Here is a 25757-nt window from a genome sequence, read left to right as displayed (position 1 = left end):
TGGCTGAGGTCCTCTGTGCCTCTCCTCTGCCATATAGAGAGCAGGGGTACAGACACCCCCCTCCAGTCTTTACACACATGTTTTTACACTTGGTCATTCTCAAGGCTGTTATTACATGCACGTTCGTAAAAGAAATGAATGCATCATTGGATAATTAGTTAAAATTCAAATAACATAAAGTCACATATCATATTCATCATTTATAGCCAGTATGGTAGGTCATGATAGGGAAGAAGAACACATGAAAAAACAAGACCATCCAATATGAATTTCAATCATAATGGCAAAAGTAACACACATTAAAACATAAGTGGGGTTGAGGAGTGTGTGAACACTCCATAGCCATGTCAGGTAAGCCTATATTTGTTGTGTTGTGTTGGGTGATCGGGTGCAGCCCGTACCTCTGAATCCTTCCTTCTAAGGTCCACTCCTTTGTGTAAGGATAATCTTATTTGGGAATGCCACCCATTATATCATCCACTAATGATCTCTGTGCTTATTTGGGGTGGCACCCAATAATTGGTCCCCTAGTGCTAATGTGTGGGTGAGAGGGGTCGTTTTGGGCCCCCCTCGCAGATTCTGCACTATATGGACCACCTGCTCATGCGCCTCCATTGCCCATATGAGAACATTAGCATAAGTGGGGATATTGCGGGATACACTTGGCTTCCATTTTGTGTGCCCTCGACTCCATATTTGGATTAGGCCTCACTTCAATAATACGAAAAGGCTTCTCTCCCATCTGCAGCGCCACACAAAGTGCGCTCATTGCCCCCACCTTCTCCTCCCTGTCTGAAAGCTCCACATCTCCCTTTCTCACGGATGTGCCGGGGATAATTGAAACAAATAACATAATGTATAATTTCACTCTTCGTCTGAGATCACTGTCCTGTGTGTGAACCGGCTCGAACCATGCCTTGTAGCTCATTCATCTCCACAAACCTGCCCCTGCTCCCCTGCCCCTGCTGTTGGAAAATTACTGCCAAAGTAACCCTGTTCCCTCCAAAGGTATTATCTTGATGTACCAGAAGTGTGACACTGCTGTACAGCCCACCTCAGAGCAACCCCTATAAACACTGACCTCTGTCACAGTATATTGTGCCCTAAAACTAACACATGTTATTACAACTCTCCACTTGCATTGATGTACTAAGAACCACCCAATTGCCCAGGTTATCTCAGAAGGCAAGCCCTTTATGCCTTGCACCCCATAAAAGTCCCAATGAAAGATGCTGTAACTGTATGCATGCAATCTATAGGTTTTTTAGATTTACTCAAAGGTATACTAATGATTGTTGTTTATTATATGTAGAATGGTAGTTTCTCATGCCATTCAGCTTAGCTAGTGTCAAGTCTATCTCGCTGTGACCTAACCCTCACCCCTCCTGGACACAGACAGCTGGACCTTGTGATGCTCACCCTCCCGCCATCTGAGTAACCAATCCAGAAGAAACAGTGCCTACACCCACATATGTACCTTCGCCTTTCAGCCAATCCTATATTGTTGTAGCACCCTATGTTAGTTGCGTCATCTATGACGCTGTTTTCCTTTATAATTAATTGTAACTGTAATGTTTGCCAGAGCGCTCTCGAGGCAGCAGAGTTTCTGGATGCCAACTTTATATAAACTTATCTAAATCTTGCAACCTGTCTCATTCCCCACTGGGGTGTATTATATTTTATGAATATGCATGTGTAAAACGGGGAGTGAGCCTTTACATTTGGTGACACCTGCAACGTGATCGAGAACAGTGTGCCAAGAGAGGTCCCCATGCCGTGCGGCGAGATCCGGGATGCCCCCAGCAAAACCATCGCCTCCACGGTTAACCAGTGTGCGCACAAAAAAGAATGGTTCCACGGGTCCCCGTCATCTTTGCAAATACCCAACTAACTGCTTGCCGAGGCGGTTCACGGCTTGGTTGGGATGCGGCCCTGATTGTGGATAGACCGTGAATGGAGGCTCTCGGACCACCCTGCTGAACATGTGAGTACTGGTTGCGAGATTCTCAAGGGAGGGGAAAAATTGAGAGATAACAGTGTAAAAGATAAGGGTAGTGGAATAGTGGGAATCAGAAGTTGAGTTAAGGGTCTGTGTGAATGAAGTTGTGAGGCTTTTTCTGATCTATCCTTTATATGTCCATTAGGTTGTTGTGGAAGAAGAGATAAAAAGAGAATAGGGGACCCTAGCTCCAAAGTGGGGTAGAAGGCGGCACCGCATAGCATTGTCTCGGCCAGTGCAGGGAACAAGTGGAGATAAAGAGAATAAAACATAGGATTCTCATATATTTAGTAGGCTCAGAGTAGTTATGTAGAAAATTCTGTTTCTGTGTGTGTAGAATTCTTCAAAGAGGTAGCCTAAGGGGGCTCAGATGTGGGGAGTGATGAAAATAAATAGCAGTAAGGGACACAGAGAAGAGAAGTGAAATAAAGGGGGTAATTAATACTAGAAGGTAGTACATGTTACATGTTTTATGTTGTTGAAGTGATTCGTTTTTGTTTGTCGATAACGTATGTGCATATTATGATGTTCATAGAAGAAGTATTGATGGAAAATGTGTTATGTGATTGCAGAAATCAAGGTGTAAGTAAATAAGGTTGTGATGTTCAACGTGGTGTGGGTTAATCAATACTGATAATAACACTGGAAAGGGTTGTCTGATTACATTGTGTGATATTCCTAGTATGAGAAGCGAGACATAAAAAGAAGTAAGAATGAACATTACACGGGAAGAGACACCATTAGCACATATCTGTCAGCATCTCCCCTTGTATAGAGAAAAAATACAAAAATATCATGGCAAAGGCTTACAGAAATAAAAGGAGAGGGGCCATCCCAAATATGGCCAGAAGGAGGGTCGTTTGAGAAAAGAATCTTAGATCTTGTAACAACTCATTTGCTAGTGAAGTATCGAGGTAAGCAACTACAAAACAGCACATAGTACTAGATTTGTGGCGGATGTTTGAGGAAGCGACCCCGAGCGGTGACACAAATAAGGAAAGGCCCTCAGAAAGACAGGCTGCCCAAGCAGAGGGAGAGGGAGTAACAGCAGAGGAGTGCTCAATAAAAACAGGAGAAAATGACCTCACTAAACTTTACCCGTTAATGACAAGGCCTGCAGTGGGATATAGTGAATCCAGGTATGTGCCGGCACCGAGTACCCCAACAGCCATAGGTGCCACAGCCCCGCCACCGTACAAAACAAGAGGATTGTATGGACCCACTAGTGCCCCTCCAGTGAACCTAGTACAGCTAACTGGAGATTTAGATAGACAACTCGCTCATGCCCAAATGGAAATAACACGGTTAAGAGCCCTGTGTGATAGGGGACAGATGTTGCCAGGGGGAGGAGAAGTACCACCAAGTGTGGAAAATAATCTGACGCCCCCACCGAGCATAGCAGGAGGGTCTACATCATCTCCACAGCCACAGCAAAATGTGCCAAAGGGTCAGGAAAAGGAGTGTCAATAACGAGAAATTTTCTTCCACTTAAATAACAAACCAATAAAAATAATACGAGCAGAAACAGCAGACGACCAAGGGAGAAAGGGACAGGGAGAAAGAGAGGAAGAAGAGGAGATAGACGAAGTGTGGAGCGATCTAGAAGAATACGAAGATGGGGTAGCAGCGGCAGGATTCCCGCTCCCACTAGCAATGGACCCAGAGGATGGGGGAGGGCTCCCAAGGTGGAAAGGGAGGTTGAGGCAAAGAGTAGGAAACATGTTGGTAAGTAAAACAAAGAAGGAAACATTAAGTAAAAAAGGAAGTAAGGCCAAATTGCAGGTGCCCCTGATACATAAGGGGGCAGGGAGACCACACTACACACCGTGGGCACAGATGGATACAAATAACCTGTTGAACCTTCTCCCTCCACTCTTGGGTGGGGTGGGGAAGTGGATACACGCATTAAAAAAACAGCAGGGGTACCATTGGCCATAGGGGATGTGAAAAGTTTACTAGTGTCTGCCGTCGGCGATCAAGCAAACGGAGTGTGGATGAAGGCAGGTTTCCCGGGAGTAACAATGAACAGCGACCGGCAAGATGGGTCATCATTTAACAATATAGGAGCACAAGTATGGGATGCATTGCGGAGTACCTACCCAGATACACCAGACTTACATTTAGTAATGCAGTGCATTATGGGAGATGAGGAAGAGCCTACGCAATTCATTCTTCGGGTCCAAGACCTGTGGAGATGAGAAATGGGCACGGTGTGGGACCAATCCACCGCCTTGTTTTACTTCATAATTAAAAAAGGGCTGCTGAAGGAGGTACAGAAGGCCTTGGATAAAATAGCTGGGATAGAAGCCAAAGGCTGGCCAAAGATTCAGAGTATAATTGTACACCATTGTAGGAGGATCAAAGAAAGGGAAAAAGAGATAGCGCAGAGAAGGTTGGCAGACGGTGCAAAATTGGTTCAAAATAAATTAGTGAAGGTCGCAGCAATGAATTCAGCGCGACCCACTGACAGGTAGGGAGAAGGAGAGGAGGAATCAGGAAATACACCAGTGACGATGGCAGCAGCATGGTCTGCAAACAGACAAGAGCAATGGGCAGGACAGTAGCAAAACGAAGGGTCCCAATGGCAGGGCCGACCCGCAAGAGGACGAGGAGGGTACCGGGGGCAAAGAGGAGGATTTGGATTTAGGAGAATGGGAAATAGAGGATTTGAAGGGCAAGGAATGAGACGAGGACCACAGGGGTCATATTGGAATTGCAGGAGGTGGACACATTTTTCTAGAGAATGCAGAATGCGACCAAGGGGATATCATTAAGGGCAGCCTCCCATGGGAAACGAACAGCAGTATGGTCACCCACATCCAGGCAGTCCTTACGGGTTACCAATGGGTGGGAATGGGCAGAACGAACAATGCTATAATGAGCAACAGCAGAGGGTACAGCAAATGCCATGCAGACAACAACCCCACCAGCAAGGGATGCAACAACAGGTAGCATGCCAGAACACAATGGGGAACGCAAACACTAACATTTTTGCAACAACCGAAAATGGCGCACCGGCACCTTTCGGCGGCGTAGCTGTGGTAGGGGACAATGTTTTTTCTGTCCCAGGAACAGAAACGTATGCAGATTAGGACAGACCACAGAACGCACTTGCATGTCCAGTCCTATCAACAACCCTACATGCAGAAGAGGAACCACTGATGGATGCGGAGATAGGCAACAAACAGTTCATCTTTATGGTGGACTCAAGAGCTGAGAAATCGTGCCACATGGAAGGCTTGTCCCGCTCTCTGGAAAAAATGTGGAAATGCAGGGGTTCTCTGGGGCTATTTTAAAAGTTCCTTACACAAAAGACTTAGAAATAACAGTGGGAGGGAAGACAGTGTGAGCACCCCTACTATATCATGAAGACTCGCCAATACATTTGTTGGGAAGGGACCACCTGAGTAAACTGAATATGACTATTTCCTTCACAGAGCGGGGGATATTATGCTCCACTCCAGGGGTATGTCTAGTAAGGGCCATGTTAATGATTAGCACTATAACCAATGAGATTGCAGTATGAGGGGTACGCATTGATATTGATATGTTCATTTATGGGATACGGGTACTTGCCAAAGTAGTGCCCAAAATAACACGGGCGGAATGGAGAGTGCCATCTGACTTTGTGTTCCGCCCATTTGTATTGGTTTTGTTTGTTTTATTCGTATTTATATAGCGCACAACAGCCCGAGGACATCGTTGCACTTGTTACAGTACAAAGCTTAGTTACTTAGTTACATGGTCATTAGCAATATATATATAGGTTGCAATATAGTTACATGGTCATTAGCAGTTTATATACAGGTTTCAATATAGTTATATTTTTTTTTTTTTTTTATTTGTTTATAGTTCAAAGAACCTTTACAAAGTAACATATTTAAAAAGACCAAACTGAATACGAAACATCTCATTAAAATTATAAAAGTAGCACAAAGCATTAATACAATTTCTATATGAAAACAACCCAATAAAAACATTTGTGTTATATGGCAGAAGTGGAGGAGGCAGTCAGTCCTCCACTTGCTAGTTGAGGAGAGTGGCCTTGAGGTTGCATCTGTGAGTGATGGTGAGGATTTTCAGAGTAATACGGTCTTTGACCTGGAGCCACCGGGCTTCACGTCTGGCGTGGGATATATGGTTTCTTCTAGGGAGGCTCATGGTGGATCTGAGGGCATTGTTTTGTGTGGTTTGCAGTCTGTGAATGTTTTTGGCGGAGGTGCCAGCTAGGGGGGTGTTGCAATAATCGAGTTTGGCTCCTATAGTTGCTCTAGCTATGGCCAAGCAGTTGGGGGTGGATAAGTAGGGTTTAATGGCATTGATGAGTTTTGTGCTGAACGCTGATGCAGAGGCTATGGCACTGACTTGTTTGTTCATCGATAGATTTGCATCAATGTGAACACCTAGAGTCTTGAGAGAGGATGATACGGAGATGGTTGAGTTGTCTATGTTGAAGTTGTTGTATTGGGGGCTTAGTTTCGATAATGTATTTGTCTGGCCCAGGATGAGAATTTCAGTGTTCTCCCCGTTAATACAGAGGCCATTGATTGCCATCTAAGCTTGGATAGTGGCATAGATGTTGTGAAGGGCTGTGGCGTCTTGGTGAAAGAGTCCAGATAGGGGTAAAAGTACTTGAGTGTCGTCTGCACAGTTTGTATATGCAACACCCATGGAGTCAAGTAGGTCGAAGAGGGGTTTTGTGAAGAGGTTATAGAGGGTGGGGGCTAAGGGGGAACCACAGTTTATAGTAGTAGGATCTGCATTAGCTGTGTCGGAGTAGACCTTCATGGCTCTTCCTTCAAGGAAGGATGTGATCCAGGATGCTGCTTGGTTAGAGAAATGGGCTACATGGGTGAGGTGGGTGGTGAGTGTTTACTCAGATGTTGTACCAGGGACAATTATGTCCATTTATTTGGAAGCAGTGCAAGTTTCAAACAAAAGTATCGCAGTAATAGGACTGGACAGGCATGGATTTGAGTTGAGAACAGTGCTGTGTATAGACCCAAGCATAGTGTTGCATGATTTGGCTGATGAAGAATTGTTCACTGGTAATGATACTGATGGGGAAATAATAATGGAAATAAGTGTATCTTGTGACATAATGATCCAGCATAGAGAAATACATAACCCTCTCATGGCTAGCGTTAGTGCACCACCCACTACCGGCCTACCGGCTCTCATGGTATAGGGCTACTGCAAGGGGTCACGCCCATAAAAATAAAATTGAAACCTGGTGCAATTCCACCCAGTACCCACTGTCAAGAGAGGTAGAGGCAGGAATAAAGGAAACTATAACAGCATTATTACAAGGTATAATAGTTCCATCCAATTCACCTTGTAACACAGCAATTTACCCGATCAAAGAGGCAAGGGGCGGGACTTGGAGGATGATACAGGTCCTACGCCCACTTAATGATGTCATTCAGAAAGAGTTTCCATTAATGCCTAACCCTGCATCGATTTTGCGCAGCATATCTAAAGTAGCCACCTGTTTCACAGTAGTGGATATGAAGAACGCCTTCTTCTAAGTACCACTCGACCCAAGTTGTCAGTATCGCACAGCATTTACGTTGGGGGGCAACAGATATGAACATTGTACATTGCCACAAGGGTACTGTGAGAGCCCCAGCATCTTCAGTAGAATCTTGCACGAAGACCTTAGTAATGTGGATGTAGAGAGCACAACAATTGAATATGTGTATGACCTCCTCATCTGCAGTAAAAGTGAAGAGCAGTGCAGAGAAGACTCAATTTCATTACTACATTTACTGGCCACAAAAGGGTATAAAGTAGACAAGGGCAAGCTTCAATACTGTCTAGCGAAAGTGTTTTACCTAGGGCAATTACTTTAAAAAAATGGGAAAAGAATAATACCTGACAGAGCATCAACAATATGTCACACAATGATGCCAAAAACAGTGAAGGACATGCAGAAATTTCTCGGCATATGTAACTATTGCCGTGCACAGGTTTTGGACTATGCAGCATACACACGCTCATTATTTCAAGGATTAAAAGAAGCACAAAAGAATAGCACGCCCATAAAATGGACACAGGAAATTATGACGCAATATTTCAAACTAAAAATACCTTGGGCCTCATTACAAGTAGCGCGGTAAAAACGATGTCATTACCGGCATGGAGGTAAAAGCGGGTCTGTGCTCGTATGATTCCGCAAGCGCGTGCGAGCCCCCATGCCAGTAATGGCCATACCGGCATGCCGCAAAATGCCCTCCAACCCCCAGATAGCAGAATCATAGGACCCGCCGATACCGGAACCGCCTAGGAGGAACCCCTAAATACTGACCCAGTAATACCAACATGCTAATACCCGGCTTGTAAAACCGGACCCGGAAATAAAATCATTGCGCCGGAACGGGAAATTGGCCGGCAGCCATCTTTAAAAACACAATCTATTGCAATCGTCTAAAACCACCAGTCTATTCGTGTTGTGCTGTGATGAAAAACCCTGAGGATGTCCAAGGCCACCCGGAAGTCGACCCCCCGGCAGCAGAAACAGTGTTTCTCTGACGCAGAGCTAAATATGCTGGCGGACACTCTGGCTGCACATGCAGACATAATGAAAGCCAATGACATGAAGCGTGATGCCCAGATGAGGAAAAAGGAAATCTGGCAGGAGGTTGCCCGGAAGATGTCGGCCGTGAGGACCACCCCACGTACTGTGCGTGACTGCCGCAAGAGGTGGGACGACCTCCGCTTGAGGGTGATAAACATCCTATCAAGCAACAGGAGGGCGGCCATGGTGACAGGTGAAGGGTCCCCACTCACCTGCAAAGCTGATGCCCTGGGAGGAGACTGCCAGCACATTCATCGATCCTGAGTCGATTGAGGGATTTGGAGAGATGGAGATGGTGCGGCATCATCGCCAGAAGGAGGTGAGTGTCCCTGCACATCCCTGTAGGGATCTAGGCAAGGCAATGCATGTCCCTACACCCACATCAACATATCCAAGTCCAGATTGCGGCCCAAACCCTGCCACACAGAAATGCATGCTGGGTGCCAATCCCATAACCAACACACGGGCAACACACCAGGACCGTGCCCATGTAACCCATCACACAAACCCCATATCAACGGCATGCCACCTGCCATGCAGTGATTGCCAATATGCCCTCTCAGACCATCAAGTGCCACACACCTGTAAGACATGGATGCATGATTGTTTGAATATTGAACAGCACAATTGTATGCCGCTGGCATGTGACACCATCACTGATGACCTGCATCTCTTCTACCCCCCAGGCATCAATGAGGAAGATGTCAGTCAGGAGAGGAGTGCAAGGGCATCCACATCACGCCATAAAACAAGGGCCACCACCCCCCCCAGCCAGACAAACAGGCCAGACCCACAGACAGTGTGCCTGACCGGGTGGAAAGCCAGACAACAACACCTGCTGCCAGTGTGCCCGACACACATCAGGACCAGCAGCACACACCCACAACAGTCGGAGGGGTGTCCCTTCCTGCACCACCCACCACCAAGGACATTTTGGATGCCAATGTGGACCTCGAGGGAGTCACAGTATTGACTTCTACACCCACCCCAAGCCCCCTGATCACCCCCCACCCCATATGGAGTCCTACAGCAGTGATGATCCCTGCCTCCATGACTCTGACCTGAGGGATTCGGACCTGTGCCCCTTGGAGGAGGACAGTACCCAGGATGTAGGCCCCGTGCATGCGCATGCACCACTCCAGCTCCAACCACTCCAGCTCCCACCACTCCAGCTCCCACCAACACTCTGGAGTCACGCCTGTCAAGGGTGGAAACACAACAGGAGGAAATGATGGAACTCCTGTGGCAGTATATTGCAGATGGGGAGGAGACAAGGAAGGGCATTGCAACTGCCATTGCGGGGACCACAACGGCCATCGCAGCGAACACAGCTGCCGTGAATGCGTCGGCTGTGCTCATGAGGGACTGTCTGGGGGCAATAACCCAAGTCCTAACTTCCATCCTGCTCCATATGCAGCGTCCACGCCTTGGAGCAGGCGTGGAACCTGCCTCGGACACATCCACTGCCACAACACCTGCATCCTCAGTCCCCGCAAGCCCTGTGTGGCTGACCCGGAGGAGTGCATGGCACTCGGAGAAGCCCGGACAAGTAGAGTGCCTATTTATTTTTATTTATTTTTATTTATTTTACATTTATAAAGCGCTCACACAGCCCGCAGGCATCGAGGCGCTGTTACAGGAATTGTTTGTTTTTCTTAGTTGCCTAATTGTGTTCTTTTTTTTTTTTGTCTTAGTTATGTATTTATAACGCGCTTAAACACCCAGAGGTTTCTAAGCGCGGACCCGGGGATCGAACCTGTTGTTGCTTCATGTCGTCTTGCTTCCAAGACATGCACGCTGCCGCTGAGCTATCCTCCCGGGACAGGCCTAGACAATGGGAGTGGGACACATGGTTGTGGGTGCAGGGAACCATTTCATGGAGTACATTTGGTGACTTTTGGGGTTTGCAGGGTGGGTTAGGGAGTTCGCTGGGGGTTTTGGGGGTTTGTAGGGTGGGTTAGGGAGTTCACTGGGGGTTTTTGGGGTTTGTAGGGTGGGTTAGGGAGTTCACTGGGGTTGGGGGGGAGTGGGCACATTTTTCCCTGTTTGAAATAATACACCCGTTGTGTGCAAAAAAATTCAATGGCTGGACATTGTTCATTTTGTGTATATCCAGTTAATGTGTGATGGTGTTCAGTGGCCAACTCCCAATAATCCCAGTGTGCATGTCCACATGGAGCCAGTGTGTCACTGACACATGTCTATCATAGTCCTTGTGATTCAGTGCTTGGAGTACAGCATGGCCATCCAATGCATCACGTACTGGCAGGGGGGCTTCTTCACCTCTGTCTCCATCCTCGCCATCCTCACCCAGGGCATGCATGTCAATGTCAGGTGGCAGTGGTACATTTCTCCAGACGCACATGTTGTGCAGCATAACACAGGCCATGGTGATCTTTGCCACCTTCTCAGGACTATATAGGAGTGCCCCACCAGACCTGCTTAGGCAGCGGAAACGCACCTTCAACAGGCCAAAGATCTGCTCAATCACAACACGGGTACGGATGTGCACATGATTGTACTCCTCTTCATGGCTGTTCTGCGGCTCCGCACAGGGGTAAGTAGCCACGGCCTCAAGGGATATCCTCCATCAACTGCAAGCAAATACAAATAGGTGTGTTTCACTCTGAGCTGCCACCTTCAGGAAGCACAGTCATGTCTGCAGCTATTTGGTGTGGACATGCACATGTCCCTGTACGTATGCAACATTGTTACCTAGATCCATACTATACTGTTATGAGGTGTGGTAGTCTGGATGGCGTTCAATATATGATGCAGCGTGTAATAATATATCCTGAGGCGGATGTACTGTGGTAGTACAACAATGTTTAGCCTCACATTCATGCTGTGCATTCTACACTGTGCATGGTCACACTATCCACATTGGCACAGTTGCAATGCTGTTCAGTCATGCATTGCTTGCCATCACCATGGTGGCCTGGTTGTGCCTCTTACTTGTTGTCATCGATATCCATGATTGGTAAAATGTGTGCCAATGATGTGTCATGTTCCGTTTGGGATGTTCAGGTCAGGAGTGTTTAGCTCTGCATGCATTCTCCAATCACCGACAATTGCCACCCAGGTGGAGTATGCACCCCCCTTTCACACCCAGGTGGAGTATGCAACCCCCCCTTTCACACCCAGGTGGCGTATGCACCCCCCCATTCCCACCCAGGTGGAGTATGTAACCCCCCCTTTCCCACCCAGGTGGAGTATGCATCTCCCCTTTTCCCACCCAGGTGGAGTATGCATCCCTACACATCAGTGCCCCAAAGCACTGCCATGGGCCTGTTGGGCAACTCACCAAGCAACCAGGCACATGGTCCAGCATGCCGCTCCATGTGACGGGGTAGCGTTGAGTTGCGCAGCACAATGGCATCATGTGTTAATCCTGGAAATCGGGCGCAGCAATGTGTGATGACCTTGCTGGAGTCACATACCATTTGCACATTGATGGAGTGGTATTGCTTGCGATTGCAGTACACCGCCTCTATGGCATGGGGGACTACCAATTCAACATGGGTGCAGTCCAGGGCACCAACACAATTGGGCATGCCTGCCAGTGCATGGAAGCCTACTTTGGTGTTGGCTATCTGCTGGGCAGTCCGTGCTAGGGATATGTGGGTGCTTGCGTGCTTCAGGAGGGCATCCAGCACTTGGTTCAACATCCGTGAAAAAGTGGTTGTGAAATGCCATGCAGCTGCCCCACTGTGTGTTGATATTTATTTATTTATTTATTATTTATTATCATTTGTTGAGCGCGCAGCAGACCAAAGGCATTGTGGCGCTTGTTACAGTGTTTCTTAGATTTAGTTACATACATGCCCTTAGTTACATTGGGCAATGATTATGCTTTAGTGACATACATTCATTGAACATGTGAGAGGTACAGTGAGTATGTTAGTTGAAGAGGGCAGTTTTGAGTTGTTTGTGGAATGAGAGGAGAGATGTTTCAGCTGTTGATGCGCGGGATGGTGAGTAGGTTGGAGTATGTGGATCTGATAGGTCTTGTGGATTGTGACTTGTACAGGATGTCGGATAGGTAGGATGGTGCCGTGTGGTTGATGCATTTATGCGTGGCAGTGAGAATCTTGAAGGCAATTCTATCCTTAACTGGGAGCCAGTGGGCTGTCTTCCTGGCTTGGGTGAAGTGTTCTCTTTTTGGTATGCTGAGGGCTGTTCTAAGAGCGTTGTTTTGAGTGGTTTGGACTTTGGATAGGTTTTTCTTGGAGGTGCCTGCTAGGAGGGCGTTACAGTAGTCCATTTTAGCTCCTATGGTGGCTCTTGGATGGAGAGGCAGTTGTCTTTCGTTAGGAAGGGTTTTATTGCGTTGATGAGTTTTGTGTTTAGCACTGATGCTGATACTACGGTGCTAACTTGTTTATCCATGGATAGGGTGGCATCTATGTGTACACCTAGCGTTTTGACTCAGGATAAGACTGGGATGATGCAGTTGTCTATGTTGAAGTTAGTGTATAGTGGGTTGAGGTTGGAGAGGGTGGGTTTCTGACCAAGGATGAGGATTTCTTTTTTGTCCCCATTCAAGCAGAGGCCATTGGTAGCCATCCAGGCTTGTATGGTGGAGTAAATTATTTGAAGGGACGTGGAATCTTGTTGATAGTTACCTGACAAGGGAAGGAGTACCTGCGTATCATTGGCGTAATTAGTGTAAATGATTCCCATTGCGTCTAGCTTGTCGAATAGGGGTTTAGTAAAGAGATTATAAAGAGTGGGGGCAGTACAGGAACCTTGAGGAACCCCGCAGCGAATGATGGGAGGGGCTGCATGAGCTGTGTTGGAGAACACTTTCATAGCTCTGCCTTGTAGGAAGGAGGTTACCCAAGATGTAGCATCCTTGGAGAAGTGTGCTGCATGCGTCAAGTGGCTGGTGAGTGTGGTATGATCTACTAGATCAAATACCGCTCAGAGGTCGAGGAGAAGGAGGAGTGCGGGCTTACCTTTGTCTAGGATATTCGTAATTTCGTTTTTGAGGTCTAGGAGGGTGGTTTCAGTTCCGTGACCCTTACGGAACCCCGATTGTCTTTTACCTAGGATTGAGTTTGATTCGAGATATAGTTGGATCTGTATGTGGGCGGCCTTATCGAGTAGTTTTAGCAAGAATGGAACTGTGGTTATGGGTGGGTAGTTGTTGGGGTTAGCGGGGTCTAGATTAGGCTTTTTAGAAGGGGGCGCCCCCAGGCCTCTTTGAGGCTGTCTGGGACGATGCCCGACTTAAATGAGGAGTTGATGAATGCTGTGAGGAGAGGGGCGAGTTGCTCTGCACAGTCTTTGATGATTTTAGGAGGGCATACATCACCCTTGCATGGAGAGGGTTTGAGGTGTTTGAGGATGTCAATGACCTCAGTTTCTGAAACTTTCGTGAAGGTAAATTTGAGTAGGTTGCTGGTTTTGACACTCGGCTTTGTCTGTGCTTGTGTACTATGCTTGGGTAGGGAGTTGTAGTGGTGGGAGATCTTTTTCTGAAGGAGGTTAATTTTTTCTAGCATGGCTGATTGTAATCCTGTGCACCATGCCTCGTCTTTGAAAATCTCATCGGGGCATGTAGATGGTATGGTGAGTTCTTTAAAGATACTGAACAGTTCTTTAGATTGGGAGTTTGCCGCGGTGATGCAGTGGTTGTAGGCTTCGGATTTAGCAAGGAAGATGGCATCCTTTTATTTTTTGGCTATGTTTTTGAATATCTGTTTTGTGTTATTACAGGGTTTACGTTGCCAATATTTTAGCGCGTGGCGTTTGTCGGTGCGCAGGGATTGAAGATCCTCGGAGAACCAAGAGTTGGAGTGGAAGGATTTTTTCTCTTTTTTGTTTTCTAAGGAGGCAGCGGTGTTGACAGCCTTAGTAATGGAATCATTGAATACCTCAGCAAGAATAGTGGGGTCTGGCGAGAATAGGGGCTTTAGGCAGGGAATATTAAGGAGTGTGCTGATATTGGCTGCCGTGAGTTTTTTTGCACTTCTAGCTAAGGTTGCTACTGCTGTCGTGGGCACTTTAGTGCTTCTGGCGACAGGGATATTGAATCGGATGTGGTTCTGGTCTGTCTAGGGGAGGCTGGTGTTAGCAGTGACTGCTGTGTTGCAGTTGTGGTCTGAGATCCAGTCTAAGGTGCGTCCTTTAGCGTGTGTCGTGCAATGATTTTTTGGGAGAAGCCTAGGTTATGGAGGTCTTTGGCTAGGGATAGCGCAGCCTTATCTTTAGGGTCGTTGAGTCCTAAATTGAGATCTCCTATAAGGAGTGATTTTGTAGATTGTTCAATATTGTTTCCTAGGAGATGATTAATTTGACCTAGGAAATTGGTAGAGGCGCCAGGTGGGCGATATATTGTATGAATATTAACAGTGTTGTTAGGCGAGAGTGCTAGCTTGGTTGATAGAATGTCAACATTTCCTTCCTGTTGGTGGGGTATGGTTCTGATAGATAGGGTCTCTTTATGGATAAGGGCGACTCCCCCTCCTGTTCTGGCACTTCTGTCTTGTCGGATCATAGCATATCCTGGGGGTAGGGCTAATGATATGGTTGGACCGGACGCTTCGTGAAGCCATGTTTCGGTAATGGCTAACATGTCCAAGTCATGGGTGGTTAGTAGGTCGGATACTTCTATGGCGTGGGAATTGAGGGATCTCACATTAATTAGTGCGCACTTGTGGGAAAGGTGGCAAGATTTCTTAGAGCCTGCGGTATGAAAGTTTGGCTTAGGTGTAGCAGTACATGGAGAGCATGGGTTGCTGCTAAGTGTAGTGTAAGTGAGCTTGCTGTTTCGGATCGAGGTGAGCTTCTTTCGCTGGTATGGTGTGCTGACTTTAGTGGTACGTCAGCTAAGTCTGTCATTTCTGTAGGCTGTGTGTGCCGAGGTGGCCTGGTGTTGGAAGGGAGTGGTGCAGGCTCTGAGTCTATCTAGTCTGATGCTCGTGTTGGGTATCAGCGCCGTAATTTTTGATGCAAGTGCAGGTGTGGGCAAGAGGTCCATCGTAGACTGGTGACTCTGTATAGTTAAGAAGTGGGGGTGAGGCTCTCTGTTATCTAGGCGTGGTATGTAGGAGGGGGATAGTATCGCACTCAGTATGCATGTAAGGAGGAGCGTGGAGGACATGCTGGTCATGAGTTATGCTAGCTATGCAATTAATATCAATACTGGCCCTAGAGGCGCTATGCAATTAATATCAATACTGGCCCTAGAGGCTCTATGCAATTAATATTAATACTTGCCCTAGAGGCGCTATGCAATTAATATCAATACTGGCCCTAGAGGCTCTATGCAATTAATATCAATACTGGCCCTAGAGGCGCTGTGCAATTAATATCAATACTGGCCCTAGAGGCTCTATGCAATTAATATCAATACTGGCCCTAGAGGCGCTATGCAATTAATATGAATACTGGCCCTAGAGGCTCTATGCAATTAATATCAATACTGGCCCTAGAGGCGCTATGCAATTAATATCAATACTGGCCCTAGAGGCTCTATGCAATTAATATCAATACTGGCCCTAGAGGCTCCATGCAATTAATATTAATACTGGCCCTAGAGGCGCAGAGCAGTGGCTAGCGTTTAGCAGGTAATGGTCTATGGGGTATGAGGCAGATTGCAGGGACGTGAGTCTCTAGCATTGTCAATATTGATGGGCGTGGTGAGGGTCATGAGTCCGATGAAGGAACATAGGCGGGCATGACTTACTGGTATTGCGGTCTCATGAATCATGTGTCCATGGGCTTCTTTGTTAGCGAGAATCCTCGGGGCCGTTGCCGTTGCTAGCCTTGGGTGTCTCGTTGAACCAAGTGTCGGCACGTAAACTGCGGGCTTTCCTCAGTGAGCGATGGCGAGGAGGATGGATTAACTCAGCATAGAGGCTAGGGATACAGGGCAGCGTCCTGCATCATAGCGCAGTGGCGGACAGGGGCAGACAGGTGATGGCCTTTGGCTCACGGGCCTTCGGCTGTAGAGGGCCGGCTTCCGCCTCCGGTCCTCGTTGGCGTAGTAAATGCAGATTGGGTTGCTAGGCAACCGGTGTGGACGCTTCGTGTGCATCGATAGTGGGGGCCATTTTACGGCAGCAGGTCTCTATGGCCCTTTGTTGAATGAGCCTGGGATATCAAGGCACAAAGGTGCTAGCACGGCGCTGCAGGCACGATGAGGCCGGTATTTCTGCACAGCAACAGGGTGAGCTGCAGAATGGTCGGGCGGGTGTGCTGGTGGCTACCGCTGGATGCAGCGCTTCGCTGTAGACTGCTCCTGCAGCCTAGAGCAACGCCGGCATGCGGGGGTGTGTTGATGAGGATGTTGCCAATCTCTACCCATATATATAGTGGGCTGAGGGGCAGACAAGTGATGGCCTTTGGCTCACGGGCCTTCGGCTGTAGAGGGCCGGCTTCCGCCTCTGGTCCTCGTTGGCATAGTAAATGCAGATTGGGTTGCTAGGCAACCGGCGTGGACGCTTCGTGTGCGTCGATAGTGGCGGCCATCATACGGCAGCAGGTCTCTATGGCCCTTTGTTGAATGAGCCTGCGATATCAAGGCACGAAAGTGCTAGCACGGCGGTGCAGGCACGATGAGGCCGGTATTTCTTCACAGCGACAGGGTGAGCTGCAGAATGGTTGGGCGGGCGTGCTGGTGGCTACCGCTGGGTGTAGAGCTTCGGTGTAGACTGCTCCTGCAGCCTAGTGCAACGGCGGCACGCAGGGATGTGTTGCTGAGGATGTTGCCAATCTCTACCCATATATATAGTGGGCTGAGGGGCAGACAGGTGATGGCCTTTGGCTCATGAGCCTTCGGCTGTAGAGCGCCGGCTTCCGCCTCCGGTCCTCGTGATAGGTGCCTGTGGCCAGGAAGTGGAGCACAGACACCACCTTTAGTAGCAGGGGGATGGCAGTGCATATTTATATGAGGCTGGCAATGTCGTTGTGTATCAGGTCCACTATGGTGATGATGGTGTCCCAGTCCAACCGGTACAGGGTGTGGATCTGCTAAGGGGTTAGGTTGAAGGGCCTGGGTCTGATGCGAGGGAACGGTGGCTGCCTATGAGGCACTGCTGGATGCGCTGGTGGTAATTGCTGGGCCTGTCTCACCATCTTTCTCCTCCTGCATCTCCTCTGTGCTGCCTGTTGTTGCTGCTGTAGTTGTTGTTGTAGTTGGTGTTGTTGCTGTAGTTGTAGCAGTATTGGCATGTCCTCCAGCGCCATGATTGCAACAGCTAGTGATAGCATTTTGGTGTTGGAACAACAAGACAAGAAGTTGTCTGTCATTAGGGTACCACATCTACAGAAGATAGTATCCCGTCACCATAAAAAGGACCATTTATCGTGGGATTACAACTCTGAAAGTTAAAAAAACAACCCATCACCACCAAAAACCACCAGTATCACTGGCCCACCTTATGGTTCGCTTCTGATGCACACAGGACTCAGTAGTCCAATCCGCTGATCTGCGGTCACACACTACTGGCAACACAAACACTATCGATGTATAGCTGGAGGTTTAAGCATACGTATAACGCTCCATTAGAAACATGTGTTAAATACAAAGGATTGAAATTGCGGCATACAAGCCACACTGCTGTAAACACATACCTCCTATTCCCAGGCCCGGGTGTGGCTGCACAGAGCGAAGCTAGTATGTTGGAAACATCCACACCAAAAGCTACCGTTAAACTCCCGCATTCTGCTCATATCACAGTAGCCCCTACAATGGACATAAAAAGAGGACTGGTGCACAAAGTATCGAAAGCGGACTGGAGACACCACGACCTTCATGCATGTATGCATATCCCTATAGCTGTGCATTTTCAACCCACAATCCAAAATGTGAGCGCAATTTAAGAATCTAGAAATGATCGAGTGGTGTGTGACTGGGACCCAGCGTGCGGCATGAAAATAGAAGACAGACACCTAAGCTATAGAAAGGCACCATCTGGAGGCAAATGTGAAAGTACTGGTCAAAAATGACAGACTGCCTAATCGTCACACAAGATGAAGGAATTTACAAAAGGCACTGGATTACATGTTGATGTATGGGAGACATCTAATAAAATGACTCAAAAAATGCATCAGCAACATGAAAGTCAACTGTGGAGGTGGAAAATGTAATCAAATGACATTAGTAATGATATTATATACAAGTACAGATCCAATGGTAAGAAAATAGCAAATGTATGTGTATCCACACCAAACAACCATCACAAAGATCATTAATAATACGCTTACACTTAATATGTGAAAGCTGGTGCACCACTGTCTGCAGTTCGCATTTGTAAAACAGGTGTAGAGGGAAACAGTGCATGAACTTACCTTAATACCCCTAGATCAAACATTTACATGATGCCAATCTATTTCTTCATTTAGACCAACAATATGACTTTGGCATTTGAAAATCATTTTTTGCTCAAACAAAATCAACTTTCTTCTTTACCATTCCCACATATCCTCTTCAAGATAAGCCATTTAAAATCTTCATGGGTATGTTTCATTTTAACAAAATTTTTCATCATTGGTGCTGCTATAACTTCTATTGGGCTTACCTATATACTGTAGTCCACAATGACATGTAATTAGATAGACCACATTTTCAGTGTTGAAGTTTGTCATCTCATTTAATACCCAAGTCAGAGTTGCGTTAAGCACAATCTGTTTGGTCTCTTTGGTAAAAGCACATATCACACACTGCCCACACGGAAAGTGTACCTTGACAGGTGGAAACCCCCATAAGGTAGTCTGTCTGGGTTTAGGTGTACATTTGAGAGATATGTCATTCCTGACCAACATCTCTCTAATGTCCTGGCTTTTCCTAAAGGCCACCAACGGTGGTGGAGTAGACTTTTCATTGTATATTTTTCCTCCACGTCTTGTTAATGATGCCCTTGATTTTGTATGACAGGTTAGAAAAGGTATTCACAAATACGATCCTGTTCTTCTTGTTTTCTCTTCTCTTTTTTTCTGATAGAGCCTCCTGGTTGTTGTTAAATGCTCTTTTAGAGGAGTTTTAATAAGTTTGGCCGGATATCCTTTACTACGTAGTGATTTGGAAAAGATGTTGGCATTGTCACAATAGTCCTGCTTCAGACTGCTATTTCTCTTAAGTCCCAGAAATTGGCCAAAAGGCAAATTAGCTTTAATATGGCTTGCATGATGACTCGAAAAAAAGGACAGCATTCTTGTCTGTTGTTTTACTATATGGTTTGACTTTTAAAACGCCCAAATGATGGAAAATGGTAATATCTAGGAAATGAATCTCTTGAACATTAATCTCCTTGGTAAACTTAAGAAATTGATTCTGTAGGTTCAACCACTCAACAAAGATGTTAGCCTCTGCCACAGTACCTTGCCAAAGTATGAAAATGTCATCCATGTAGCGTAGTCATTTCAGTAGATGTTTTTTAAAGGGATTGGTACCGGAATAGATGACTGATTTCTCAAAATACTCTACATACAAATTGGCAAGGTTCGGGGCCATGGCTGCACCCATGGCAGTTCCTTCTGTTTGTTCCAAGAAAGCCCCCTGGAATTGAAAAAAGTTTTTTTGTCAAAGCAAACTCTGCACATCAAACAGTAAAGGCATTGCTGACTGGATGCCCATCTTCTCTGTTGTTTAGAATATCCTCCACAACTTCCAGAGTAGCTCTTTGTGGAATCACTGTGTATAATGATTGTATATCAAGACTAATCAACAATGACTTGCCTGGACAGAATGATAAATTCTCGATTTTGTTAATGGCGTCTGTAGTGTCCCTCAAATAGCTGCTCATCTTGAGGACAAAGGGTCTCAAATAATAGTTCACAAACTTAGACAGCGGTTCTAATATGGAACTCACCCCTGAGACAATCGGTGTCATGTTCACCTGGTCTTCACAGGGGCGTTGCTCGAAGCTGCACGAATTAAGTCTTCTCTGGCGTTGCACGGGGTGAATAGGGTGCATGCGCATGCATCTTCTCCCTCATTGTCACTTCCCAGGAGCTTTTGCTAAAATGTCAAACAAGATATTAGCCAGCCGTGAGGTATGGGTTTAGCTTCCACCTCCTATAACCTTCTGATGCCCCTCCCTTCTCCTGCCTCACCTTGGGTTTTTTAATGGTGGACTCTCCGTCCGGCAATCTAGCAGGACGCGGTATGCTCAGTCTTCCCTGGATCAAGTTACCTCACTGATCCTGCGGGGCTGAAGCAGAGTCTTGAATAACTGGACTCAGCAGTTAAGTCTCTCTGCCAATTGGTGCTTGGTATAGTTGTTAAATTTCCTGATTGCCCAAGTTTTGACTTGTCGATCCTTTCTTTCAGGTGCGGCCTTGGACGGTTTTCAGATGAAGATTTGCCTGTTCCTAAAAACGCAGCGCAGGATTCCTGCGGGTGAGTATTAGTACGGATGGCATTGAGGCTTTTATATATGGTTTCTTTTTGTGCACGACTAACCTGCTGTTCTTGTCTTTTTTCTGCAATGCAGGTGCGGCGCGGCTCCGGAGCAGCGATCGGATGGACTGCTTCAGAGGAAGTCCCAAAAGAATGAAGACTCCGGGTGAGTATTATTTGTCCATGCAGATACCTTTCTCTCGGCAGGTGCGGCAGTCCGGAGAGCAGCAGGAAGTGCGACCTTCTGGATGGAATGTTTCCAGTAAGGCCCCAATTGCTGTGTTAATTCCTGTTCTTTTCTTTCCTTTCTTCTCAGGTGCCGATGGATCGTGATCTCTAGGACGGGCGTGGCTGTTGAAGTTCGAGTCAAGACAGACACGGTGAGCGTTACGCTGCAGGAGTAGAGAATAATGCGAAGCGTGTTCTGTATGCAGGGTGTGGTTTAAATAGCCTTGCAAGTAGTTCCAGGTAAAGTAGTCCCTTAGCCACACCCTGCCATTTCAGGTAAAGTAGTCCCTCAGCCACACCCATGGTAGGCAGAAAGGCTCAGCCTCTCTGGTTGAGTATGTAGTCCCATGCAGTTCAACACATATTATGAGCCTGGCGCCAACGGGAGTCCAGTAAGTCCTATGACACTCCTTTGGGGCTTATTAAGCCATTATGGGTGCCAGTGGCTGGGGTGGGCCCATCAGTTCCAGAGGTTTGGGAGTATGCACCATGACATAGGTCTGCCTGGAGTGTTAATAAGACTTTTATGTACTTTGGGTAAGATGTAAAATACTGGCACTCTCCCTTGTTCCCTGATTAGAAAGTCACGTTCTTGCTTGCTAATCATCTCTGCTCCGTAAGCACTCGATACCTTAGTTTTTATCATCTTCATTAGGTATTCTGAGGGATCCGATGGAATGGGATGATAACTTTGTTCATCATTGAGCAATCGTAAACATTCCTGGACATAGTCAGTACGGTAAAGTAGCACAATCGCGCCGCCTTTATTTGCTTGTCTTACTATGATATCATCGGTCTTAGCCAATTTGGATACCACAGCATGTTGGGCATTGCCAAAATTAGAATGATGTGGTACACCCCGCTGTTCCAGTTTGGGGACTTCCCTTAAAACCTGTCTTTCAAAATCCATTCACTCTGAGGCATAGCTATGGGCCGGAGCATTAAAGGTGGACTTATTTCTCGGTAAGATTGAGATTCCCATAGTCATTGTCATCCTGGAAGAATTCATTAAGATGAATGTTGCGCATAAATGTATGAAATTCTGATCTGAACTCGAAAGAATCATGAAATTTCGTACTGACAAAATTCAAACCTTTGTTGAGCACTCGCTCTTCATTTTTACTCAAGGTGTAATTGGATAGATTGATCACCACTGATTCCTCGCTCTGCTGCCTGTCCCTATCTAGTTGCCCCAATCTCCTCGACTGGGCCCCTGTCCTAAAGTAGGACGGCCTTGTCTCTGGCAATTCTGATATCATTGTCCTCGGCCTCTGCCTCTGGAGGAAGGGGAAACATACTTCGTTGATGGGTCTGCATCGATTGACAGTGAGACAGGAGGAAAACATGTGGGAGCAGCAGTGGTAAGGATAGAAGGGGATGAGTACGAAGTTATAGTGCAGAAACACCTCCATTCACACTACTCAGCACAAGCAGCAGAATTAATTTGGCTAATTGAAGCTCTACATACAGCCAAAGGATGTGAAGTGACAGTATTTTCTGACTCGGCATATGTGACAACAACGAAGAGGGTTCAGGTGGGCAGATGGCTCAACAGTACAGCATGCAGCACTATTAAATGATCTAATTGAAGCACTGACAGAACCATCTGTGGTAGCATTGGTAAAGTGCCAAGCACACACCAATAACACGGACGCGATCTTGCTCGGGAACGCGGCAGCGGACGCTGCTGCGAAAGAAACAGCATACTTCAATGTCCTCCAAAAACTAGAATGCTGTGTAAAAATTATAAATTCAGAAATACCAGAGGAAGGATACAACTGTACACCCATTCTACAAGTTATAGAATCGCAAAAATGTGCACCATTAGAAGAACAGGAATTATGGGGAAAAAGAGGATGTAAACAATCACCCACAGATTTAAAATGGCTGCAAGAACTGACAGGGAAGGTGGTGATGCCAGTAGAATTGATACTGATAGCATTTCAACAACTCAATTTCCCAACGCATGTAACAAAAAAACACATTGCAGCAGATATTCAGGAAGAATGGTTTGTCCCTAATTTGCAGGAACACCTATCGAAGTTAACAATTGAATGCACTACATGCCAACCATATAATTCGGGAATGACTCTCAAGACCCTATGAGGAACAGTGCCACATCATGTGGGGCCTTTTAGAGAACTCCACATAGACTATGTGGACATGGGAGAAAGGTGTAATGGGGCATGATATCTCATCGTAATAGTTTGTCCCTTCTCACGGTGGGTGGAAGCTGGACCATGTCCGCACCCAGATGCAAAATGTGCAGCAAAGCTTTTGGTACGAGAGGTTTTCTCCAGGTGGGGTTTATACAATGTGATTAGATCAGACAACGGAACCCATTTTGTGAATGATCTCTTCAAGGAGAATACCTCCTTGTTAGGTGTAAAGCACAAATTATGCTTGATTTATTGCCCGCAGGATAACGGGGTGGTGGAAAAGATCCATGGCCTGCTCAAAAGCAAATTGGCCAAGTTCTGCAACACACTTAAAAAGAACTGGGTGTATTGCTTACCCCTAGCACTGTTCCAATTCAGGACACAACCAAGTAAGGACCATCGTTTGAGCCTGCACAAAATATTGACGGGACGGTGCATACATATGCCACTATCACCAGTAAGATGCGCATCAGACGCTCACCGAGCTGCCACAGTGCTGGGGGACGGATTTAAGGAATATCTTACCCAAATGACATGTACAGTACGAAGTATAGCCAGACAAATAACACCTGCATTCACACGGAATAATAAAACAGATACAACCACAGTAGCACAAGACAGCCCCACAGGACAGTTAATTCCAGGAGAAAATGTGTATGTGCGCAGTTTCGTATGGAGATGGAACTCCCCACAATTCCATGGCCCCTACAAAATTATATACTGCACACCCACTGCTGTGTAAGTTATGGGATAGAAATATTGGGTGCATCTCTCAGATGTGAGAAGAGCACACAATAGCACAACCCCTCACAGTGAGCAACCACAGAGCCAAGAAGTTACAAGTAGATAACGAAAAGATGTATAACGCGGAATAAAACAGGACAAGAATTTTAAGAAATATGAAAGAAAGAAAATTGTGTGATAAAGAAACGTGAAAAGGAATGTTAAAAGTTTATAGTATAGCTTTCTCTCTCTCTCTCTCTCTCTCTCTCTCTCTCTCTCTCTCTCTCCCTCTCTCTGTCTTTCTCTCTCTCTCTCTCTGCATCATTATGCCACTTACTACTATTTCATGTTTTCTAACTAAGATCATCGTTTTGTCAAAGAACATTATGAAGTTTAACAGAAATAAAAGAGTTAGAGGTAAAAAAGTAAATAGCTGAAAACTTAGGTATTAATGTGATCATGAGTGACAAAAAAAATGAATATAGAAGGATGAAAAGTTTTTGTATTTTGCAATGTACTTAACCCTTTTATATTGCCCCTTCAGGTGGCAATATGACAGAGAGGAGGGCCCTCACTAACAGCGACTCAAATGTAGATGGTGATAGAGTAGATAATAGAATAAATAAATGGTACAATTATGAATGTGGATTAACGTTTGCCACAATAGTTTTTTCGTATGATGTTATTTTATGTTGCCTTGTACTGGACATTTCCTTTCATAATTTGGAATATGAAAGAGGGGTGAGAGGGGTAAACCTAATACGAGCAGGCTCAAGCCTCACATGGACTGGAGTTAAGAGCATTTGGAAGCATATTAGCTCTATAACAATCTCACCATGCTGCATAAAAACCGAACTGTCAAGACCCCTGTTTTTTTCACTTGCTGCTATGGGTTTCAATAAAGATAATGAGTCTACCAAATATGATGGTGATTATTTCTGGTTCGGTGAGCCTGTCCTGACATATACAAATGCATATGCAACCCCAGAACCTACCTCACAAGGCACTGTAATGCACTTTAACCCCCGAAACTCCAACTACCCCAGACCCTCCAGTACCACAGTCTTGTCAAGCTGCTAGTGAACTAAGTGAAGCAACAAGCGCAGACCTCTTTCCCATAAAATACCGAAGAGTGAAAATGATAGATAATAATGAAGGTGGGAGGAGGAGGTGGAAAAGGGGGGCGGGAGGGAAATGTTATGATGCATACCATGGCCTGGGATTAGATGAGATTGAAGATCCCCGCCAACCGGATCAATCAAACAAATGGTATTCAGGCATGAGTGGAACAGCCAAACAAGCAACGAATGAGAGCTGTTATGGCTGCTTCCTTATTCCTCATGCCTCAGGCACACCAAAAGTTCTCATACCTCAAGAAGTGCCCTTGTTGGATGCCCAATGTTTAGTTCATCTCGTATTGTGTAGGTTTCGAGGCACCTTCCAATCACACACAGGTACAATAGAAATGCTGCAGAATTAAAAAACCTGCACGAGTAAACCGCAAGGAGTGATTTGCATTAAAGAACCATTTTTTTCATCAGAGGGACATGGTTCACAGACAATAAATGGCACAACAAGACAATCACGTGCAAACCAGAGGCGTTGCGAGGACTCAGTGAGGAGAACTTTGAATGGGTAAAGGAAACGTGCACTCCGGTCTGGTCCCAACACATTGCAAAGCTCACATGGGTCACAAATGGGGTCGACCAGAAAATGCAAAAA

Source organism: Ambystoma mexicanum, chromosome 2p, assembly GCF_040938575.1.
Source record: "Ambystoma mexicanum isolate Mex_15411 chromosome 2p, UKY_AmexF1_1, whole genome shotgun sequence".
Classification (NCBI taxonomy): domain Eukaryota; kingdom Metazoa; phylum Chordata; class Amphibia; order Caudata; family Ambystomatidae; genus Ambystoma; species Ambystoma mexicanum.
This window is presented reverse-complemented; position numbering follows the sequence as displayed.